This window comes from Aplidium turbinatum, chromosome 3 (assembly GCF_918807975.1).
Source record: "Aplidium turbinatum chromosome 3, kaAplTurb1.1, whole genome shotgun sequence".
In the NCBI taxonomy this organism is placed as follows: domain Eukaryota; kingdom Metazoa; phylum Chordata; class Ascidiacea; order Aplousobranchia; family Polyclinidae; genus Aplidium; species Aplidium turbinatum.
Window position 1 is genome coordinate 13616897 of NC_137474.1, and position 8673 is coordinate 13625569.

The following is an 8673-nucleotide window of genomic DNA, read 5'->3' on the forward strand; positions in this document are numbered from 1 at the left end:
TTCTTGTTGCTAATTCCTGGCTGAGATATTTTAGATTCTATTTGAATAAGGATGGAAGCCTAGGTAGCTTGTATTTAAAAACCGGAAAATTTAAGTAGTTTTAATCTTGCCTAATACTTCTTGCTGCTTCAATTACCTTGCAAAGAAAAATGGATAAAGTTAAATGCATGCTGAAGCAATTGTCTGAAGAAATCAAGGAAATTCAAAAGGAGCAAAAGACAATAAAAGGGAAGTACCTGACTGAAATTCCTAAACCAAAAGCTGACTCTAATGGTACATCCTGTTTTGCAGATTTACAAAAAAATCCTGATGTGGAACGACTTGACAAAAGAATTGACCATCTGGTCAATAAATTCAACATGATGTCTTCTGCCATGAAGAAAATTGAAAATAAAATGGATGACCAAGAACAGTATACCAGACGTGACTGCTTGATTCTTCATGGATGCTCAGCCATGCCTAAGGAATCAATCAGTCGCTCTGCTTCTTTTTTTACTAATTTTGTTATCCAAACCATAAATGAAAAGTTAGATTTAAACATCACAGATTGGGACATAAGTACTTGCCACCCTTTATCTAACAGAACTGAAAATGTACCAATAATTGTGAAATTTACTAGGAGGTCAACTCGAGATCTGATCTTCAACTCAAAACGCAAACTTAAAGGAAGCGGGATGGCCATAACTGAGTCCCTCACCAAAAGAAGGCTAGCATTGCTGAATCAGGCCAAGGAGAAATTGGGAAAAAGTAATGTTTTCTCATTCAATGGAAAAATTTATGCGTATGTCCACGACAAAAAGCATTGGATTCAGACTGAAGATGACATAACAAAGTTAAGCAATTAATATTAATTTTTTAAATGATTTCTTCCATACATTAAGCTCCTTAACTGTTGAGAGTTGAAATGTTAAAACCTATTTTAGATGCAGTACTGAAAAGTACTGCTTTTTGATATAGCATTTCTTAAAGTCAGCTAGCAATATGCTGACATAACTTTAAAACCTCCAGTCAACCTCAACTTTATTATATTACCTTAATTACCTTGTTAAACTACTTTAAACTATTGATAATATACTTTTGATTATTGTTCAAATTTTAGCATATTTTTCTGCTTGTTTGTATACTCAGCAGTAGGCTGTATTTAAATATCATGTTCGGTTGATTTCTTCACAGCTACACAGGTAAGTCCATATTATCTATGCCTACATGTAACATCTGTGAGAAAGTTGTTCGCAGCAACCAGAAGTCCATCTCCTGCAGTGTATGTAATTTTTCTAATCATTTTAAATGTACAAACTTAACTCAGACTGATAGATCTTATTTCTGTACAAACTGTTTACATAACTCTTTACCGTTTTTCAACTGTAGTGATATTATATTTACCCAACTTTCTTCAATCAAAACAGCACAACTTCTCAACCAAGAGCCTACATTGCTTAATGAACTTTTTTCATCACTTGAAAATGAAGTTGTAAATACTGAAGAACTCGAACCTTGTTTTCAAGCTAATGATGTGTATATGTATTCTAACAAAGTACATTTTTTGGTAACAAATATGCAAATAAACAAATCCCTAATAACTATGCACCTTAACATTAGATCTTTATCAAACCCAAAGAATTTCTCAAAATTGCAGGCACTTGTAACGTCAATGACAGTTAAACCACATATTATATCTATTAATGAAACATGGCTTAAAGTAAACCAAACTGGTGAATTTACCTCCTTAGAAGGGTATGTTTTTCTCGCAAATAGTAGATGTAAACAAAGGGGTGGAGGAGTGGCTCTGTACATAAAAGATAGCATTATGTTCTCTGTAAGAAATGACCTGACTATTATGAAAGAAAAAATTTTTGAATCCCTTTTTGTTGATATATTTGTAAACAAGAAAAAGTTAACTTGTGGTACTATATATAGATCTCCTCAATCACTTGCTGCTGCCAACTCTGATTTTCTACAAACACTCCTTCCTACAATAAAAACAATATCAAAATCAAATGCACAATGTTTCATAATGGGAGATTTTAATTACAATTTATTGGACCATAATAATTGTCACACCAGCAACTATGCTGATGCTATGTTTGAACACAGCTTCCATCCATTGATAACTAAACCAACTAGAATTACTTCATCCAGTACCACATGTATTGATCACATATGGACAAATGTCTATAATGCCAAAACAAATGCTGGTATAATAGTTGACTGCATCGCTGACCATCTGCCTGTAATACAATGCTCTCAATTAGGTTCAATAGAAGAACTTTCATTAAACAAAGAGAAAAGATGCTACAGCAACATTAACATGTGTCATTTTGTAGAAAAATTATCTAAGCTCAACATTAATAACATCATGAATGAAACCAACACTGATCTAGCTTATAACATGCTTTTCAATAATTACGTTGAAGTATTTAAAAGCAGTTTTCCAGTGAAATCTGTAAGAAATGTAACAACAAAATGCTGGTATGATCATGAACTCAGTGATCTTCACAGAAAGAAACAACTGGCATACAAAAAATATCTTAGAAAATCTTCTGAAAAAAACAAATCTAACTACAATGCTCTAAGAAACTTTTATACCAGGTCACTAAAGCTGAAAAAACAAAACTATTTTAAAACTTTACTATTAAAGCACAAAAATAACCTGAAAAAAACCTGGAACATTTTAAATCAATTATTAGGTAAAACCAGATGCAATGAACAGTCCCATCTTGTTAAAGGTGATGAAGTACTTATACAGAATATTGATAAGGCTAACTACTTCAATGAATATTTCTCTTCAATAGCATCAAATCTGGTGGATAAAATTCCTAATACAAGTACCAAATTTTCAGATTATCTTTCAAATCCTATCAGTGAATCCATTTTTTTGCGCCCCACTTCTGCTGATGAAGTCAAACAAATTCTTTCTTCTTTTCAATCCAAACTTAGTTGTGGAATAGATGAAATACCAACAAAGATATTAAAAGTTGTACCACAAAACATAATTATAGCACTGACCCACATCTTCAATTTATCCTTAACTAACGGTGAATTTATAACGGCATTTAAAACATCTAAAATAATACCCATATTCAAAAAAGGCAAAACTGAAGACTGTAGTAATTACCGCCCCATCAGTCTATTATCTTCCTTTTCTAAAATACTTGAAAAAATAATGTACAACAGAGTGTATAATTTTCTTGAAAACCATAACTTTTTCTACCCCCAACAATTTGGGTTCAGACAAAATCATTCAACTAACCTTGCAGTTTTGCATCTTGTTAGTAAAATTTCAAATGCATTTGAAAAAAAAGAAACCACCCTTGGTATATTTTTAGACCTGTCTAAAGCATTTGACACAATTGATCACAAAATTTTGTTAAACAAGCTTTACTATTATGGTATCAGGGGGGCAGCCCATGACTGGCTCAGTAGTTACCTACTAAACCGATTTCAAGTAGTAGAAATATCTCAATCAATGTCTACTAAACGCAAAATATGTTTCGGGGTCCCCCAGGGTTCAATTCTAGGACCTTTACTGTTTTTGATATATATAAATGATTTCTGCAACAGCTTACAACACTCTGAATCTGTAATGTTTGCTGATGACTCCAATTTGTTTTTATGTGGTAACAGTATCCCCGAGCTTTATGAACTGGCCAATATGGAAATGTTAAATGTAACAGACTGGCTGGCAGCAAATAGGCTGTCGTTAAATGTAAATAAAACTAAGCACATTTTATTCAATAATAATAATACAAAGTGTTTTAACTTCACCCATACATTATCTGTGTACAATCAACCCATTGAACGTCTTAACACTGTTAGTTTCCTAGGCATTTTACTGAATGAAAATTTGTCATGGAAATCTCATATGATTCACTTGCTACTAAAACTGCGACGAAATTTCGGAATAATCTGCAAGATTAAACCTTACTTAAACACTGCGAATTTGATTTCTCTCTATCATTCTCTCATTGAAAGCAATCTAAGATATTGCATTAGTGCTTGGAAGCATGGTCATGTTACCATTGTAAACAAACTGCAAAAAATTTGCAACAAATTCATAAAAATGATCACTAAGCATGAACCACAATACAATGTCGACAGTTTTTTCACAATTGATAACCTTTATACCATCGAAACTAGCAAATTCATGTTTAAACTAAAACATAATCAACTGCCTAAAAACTTTAACTCGCTATTTCAACTTAATAGCAACTTGCATCACATATCAACTAGAAGTAGCAATCGATTTTTTCTCCCCTATTACTCGAAAAAGTTAACCCAACAATCCATCCAATTTAGTGGAGTTAAAGTCTGGAACGATCTCCCTAAACACATTACTGAAATCGAAACCTTTTCATTATTCAGCAGCAAGCTGAAAACCCATCTGCAAACAAAAACTCAAACCGATTAGCATACGTCCATTGTGTAATAGATACCACTTTTGTACATTTAATCGTTCAAGTACTACTGTTTGACACCTAGTATCTGAGCTTATTACAACTGTCAATGTCGTACATCTGCCATCACCACCTTAAACTGTTCAGTTTCAATAGGCTGCTATTAGATACTAATATGTTACCAACGCAATACGCCTTCAATTAGCCAAACTACGTATAATATACTTGTTCACAGAACCTTATAACTCTCTGTTACTTTGTTGTGTAGATTTATTTGGCAAGAGTACTTCAACAATGAAGCTGTAGGCCTATCACTCTCCAGAAGTTTGGTTGGAAATTCATTTCAAGAAACTCCATCCCGCTCCGATACCGAAGTCACCCGCATGCCATCTAGACCATTTTCATAATTATCATCTTCACTACATTTTTCATCATTCATGATCATCAGTGTAATATCATGCTCAAATAATAAGTTAATTAATCTAAAATCCCGTACCCATCAGTTATCAATTCCTATTCAATATCACACCACTGTCGTTGCTGCGAACACTCCATTTTCCTTACAACGATGTACTGTACATAGTATTTTGTATATGTAATATGTTTAATATGTAAATAATATGTAATATGTTTAATATGTAATAATATGCCGTATGTTCATTGTTTATTCTTGAATGCTCGTGTTGTTATTTTTCTTTTTTATATTGGTTGTAAGGTTCAGTCGTCCCCGCATGGTTTCATCAACTGGCACACCTCCAGTTGCTTTAGGTATGTGGAGCCAACTGGTTCTTCCAACTAATTCATCTACTTTAAACTGTTAGGTTTGGTGGCCGTGCTTAATTTACTTTCGTGTACGTAACCTTTAAATTTGCATCGCATGCACGTTTTAAACTTTTGTAGTTTTGCCACCTTTTCCTTTTGTTGGTTTTGTTCCCGTTCACTATTTGTAACTTTATCATTGCTGTTGTTTTCCGACAAAGAAAAATAAATTGAATTGAAAAAAATTGAATTGAATTGAATATTTGAATGTTTGGTATTGGCAAAACTCGCTCTTTTAATGCAGCTTCGTTTAAATTTAGGCAAACTTTGTTTTAGAGATTGAAGCATCATTCTCAATATTGTGACGTCACACGTGTGCCAAAGAGGGATTGTAACCCCTAAAACCCCCCCTTGGCTACGCCACTGCTTCGAACACTGTCTGATATCCCCCTATGGACATATTATTATTCAGTTGCGTCAGACAAAGCTGTTCATCATCAAAACGAAATACCGGTAATACACAAACTGCAAAGGTCACAGAGAGCCACTTTGGATAGCCTATAAGCCAATATTGGATTATAAGCTGCGAATTCTGCTTTCCACTGAGCTCTGACTGGTTACCACAATTAAAAGGTATTAATTATCGGTACTTAAACTGCTGTTTTGTAAGATACAGTAGAACTCGGTTAATCCGAATTCGATTTGACCTGCGATTCCATCCGGATTAACCGATGATGGTTCTATCAAGCCTGACGTTACCTAGATAGAAGGGTATCGGTAAAAATCACCGAAATTGAACGCATTAGTGTGGTCATCTGCCAATCCCGAGACGCGCGATCACCACATTAGCGACCCAGTGATAGAGTTCTTTTGAAATGCATGTAAAAATGAATGTATTTGTAGACTCTGCGTCTAACGGAAGAACACAGTGGCAAAAGTTACATCTTCAGACTTGTGTGTCGGAATAATCTGTAGTCACTCAAAACTTTCGAAAACAGTTACCGAAGACGAGTTTCTATGGAAAACTTACAAAAAATCGGGCAAATCCGGATGAAGCGATAGAGAAAGCGCAACTTTTGTCCGGAATAGGCGAAGATCCGGATAATCCAAAGCTGTTTCTCAAGAAAAAGATTACAAATCATTTGTACTTCTAGTTTTATCCGGATTAGGTGAAGATCCGGATTAACCGAGTTCTACTGTAGTTCCAAAATTAAGGTGTATGTTTATATGCAACTGCACTGTTGCGAGACCATTAGACCTGCGTTTTTCGCAGCAAATATAATCGACTTGAAGAAAAAAATAAACATGACTTTCCTTCGTGATGAAAGGGGCGTTCTTCCCGGCTATCAGCACAAGGCTGAGCACTCACTAGTAGCCTACAGCGAGCAGTTGCGATTCGCTAACCATACCGGTGTAGCTTCCACGCTAGCCATTCAGACCATCCAATCAACAATATGTTTCTAGCCACAAGGTATTCGACCGCCGCTTTACCAGTCAGTTTACTGGTAAAGCGGCGGTCGAATACCTTGTGGCTAAAAGACGGTGCGATACTGATGAGCCCAGCCCCATGGGCGAAACACGTGTCTATCGCTGTCAATTCTTGCTACAAATCGGCTGCCGAGAAACATGACTTTCCTTTGTTAGAAAACTCAATATTGCTTTCAAACAATGTAATGCTTATGATAAAATAAGACCGCATGACTTTAACAAAAAAAACAACTTCAAAAAAATTATTCCGCAGTCTTCACCTCCTGGTTGCACCATCTTCAACACATAATTGTGAGATTGACTCAGAACTTTGTCCAAACTACAGTAGATTGTTCCATTGTCTGCACTGCGCTTAGATAGCAATAAACAATAAGTGAACTTAAAATTTGTATAGGCCTACTGATAAATCTGAAGCTATAATCGATAAAAAATTATACTTGAAGCAAATCCGAAATCAAACTTTCAAAAATTTAAACATGAAAATCGTGAACTAGAATTTCTACACCCTTACAAAATCGAAAAATGTTAGTTTTCCATCGTTACCTGGTAGATACATTTAAGGCAAAGTCAACTTGCTTTGCAACTGCAAATAATAAGTCATCCATGACCATGCAATGCTGCAAGAAGTGCTTCCACTTTGAAGGATTTTATTCCGAAATCGGGATTTTTCAACGCTTTGAAGGATAAAAAAAGGAAATGAAGATCGGAAGGATTTTTCAAGGATTTTTAACAATTTTACAAGGAAATTTTGTCTTAAAAAAGGGAATTGTTGTTTTTAGCAATTTTATTAATATTCCCTTTCAAAATTTCTAAAAACGACTGGAATAACGATGATCAGCTGGTTTCCGTTGACACTGGCCATCCGGAACTCCTCTCAGGCTCTCACTCTCTTTCCCATTCTCGCCTTTCTGTCACTTGATTTCTTTTCTCTCCATTTTTGGAATTGGACGTGAGTGCAGACTGCAGTGAGTGAGTTAGTTCTCAATTCTTTTAGTTAAAATTAGGTAATCCGTTGATGTTGAACTTGAGCAGTGATGTACGCGCATACAAAAAATATTGACACCGTCAGCATAACTGCAAACGTTCGAAAAACCATACGCCGTATGCGTCAACGTAACTTGTAAAAAAAGTTGGCGGCGTCAGCGCATACACTAGCGTAAACTCATTTTGTTTGCTGGGTGCCCAACATTCACACGGTATAAACCACTCGAAACAAACAAGTTTTATTTTGAATTTCCACGAAGAAACACAAGAATCTGAAAGTGTTCATCTGACATTCTGCTGCGTTTTGGTTTCAATATGTCTTTGTCGATTGAAAACATTTTTTCAACTTATTCAAAATTTGGAAAGTTTGATAAAAGAAAAATGCAAACAACAGCTAAGACATTAAAAAGTATGCGTTGACGCTATGCGCTAAAAAATTGTGAAAACTTTACGGCGTAGCCTCAAGCGACAACTATCCAAAAAAATGTGGCCGCAAGCGTTAGCGTAAACAAAAAGTCTACGCCGCAAGTCTACGGCGTAGAATTTGCTGCGTCTGAACTTGAGTAGAAATGACAAAATTCACTGAGCTTCGACGTACAGTTAGTTCAGTTCAGTTCAGTTGTTTTTATTTCTGACCATCATATCAAAACAATACACGTCAACATAGCAAAGGTCGAGAAAAGGGTAGAAGCGACAAAACGCGAACGTTAAAACGTGCTTGAGACCGAAGTAAGTTATTGATTTGAAAGAAATTTGGCACGGTCGCAACACCTTCAGAAAAATTTAAGATATAAAGGGAAAATAAAAAAAGAAAATGTTACAAAAAAACAAAAAACAATTAAACAGCATATATTTAGGCTATAGCTTTATTAGCCCACATAGGTTTAGCTGATATATTTAAGATTTGTATGGACAGTTGCTATGAAGATCGGCCATGGTGCGTTATCAAGAGTGCTGATGGTCGTAAGGGGAACACGTCTTGATGCGTTTAGCTCATAGCAAAGAAGAGCAAGGCAGGCAAAGAAAACCCCACAAAGCAATCCTACCA

At 35.2% G+C, this 8673-nt stretch overlaps 1 long non-coding RNA gene across 1 annotated transcript; it reads right to left on the reverse strand.

Annotated features, from left to right (window-relative positions):
- Positions 1-1752: 1752 nt before the first annotated feature.
- On the reverse strand, positions 1753-2487 carry LOC145767610 (uncharacterized). The gene is made up of 2 exons (XR_014288820.1): positions 2408-2487; positions 1753-2228 (listed from the first exon to the last, which is right to left on the reverse strand). It is a non-coding gene; the product is annotated as an uncharacterized LOC145767610 (long non-coding RNA).
- Between the last annotated feature and the right edge of the window lie 6186 nt (positions 2488-8673).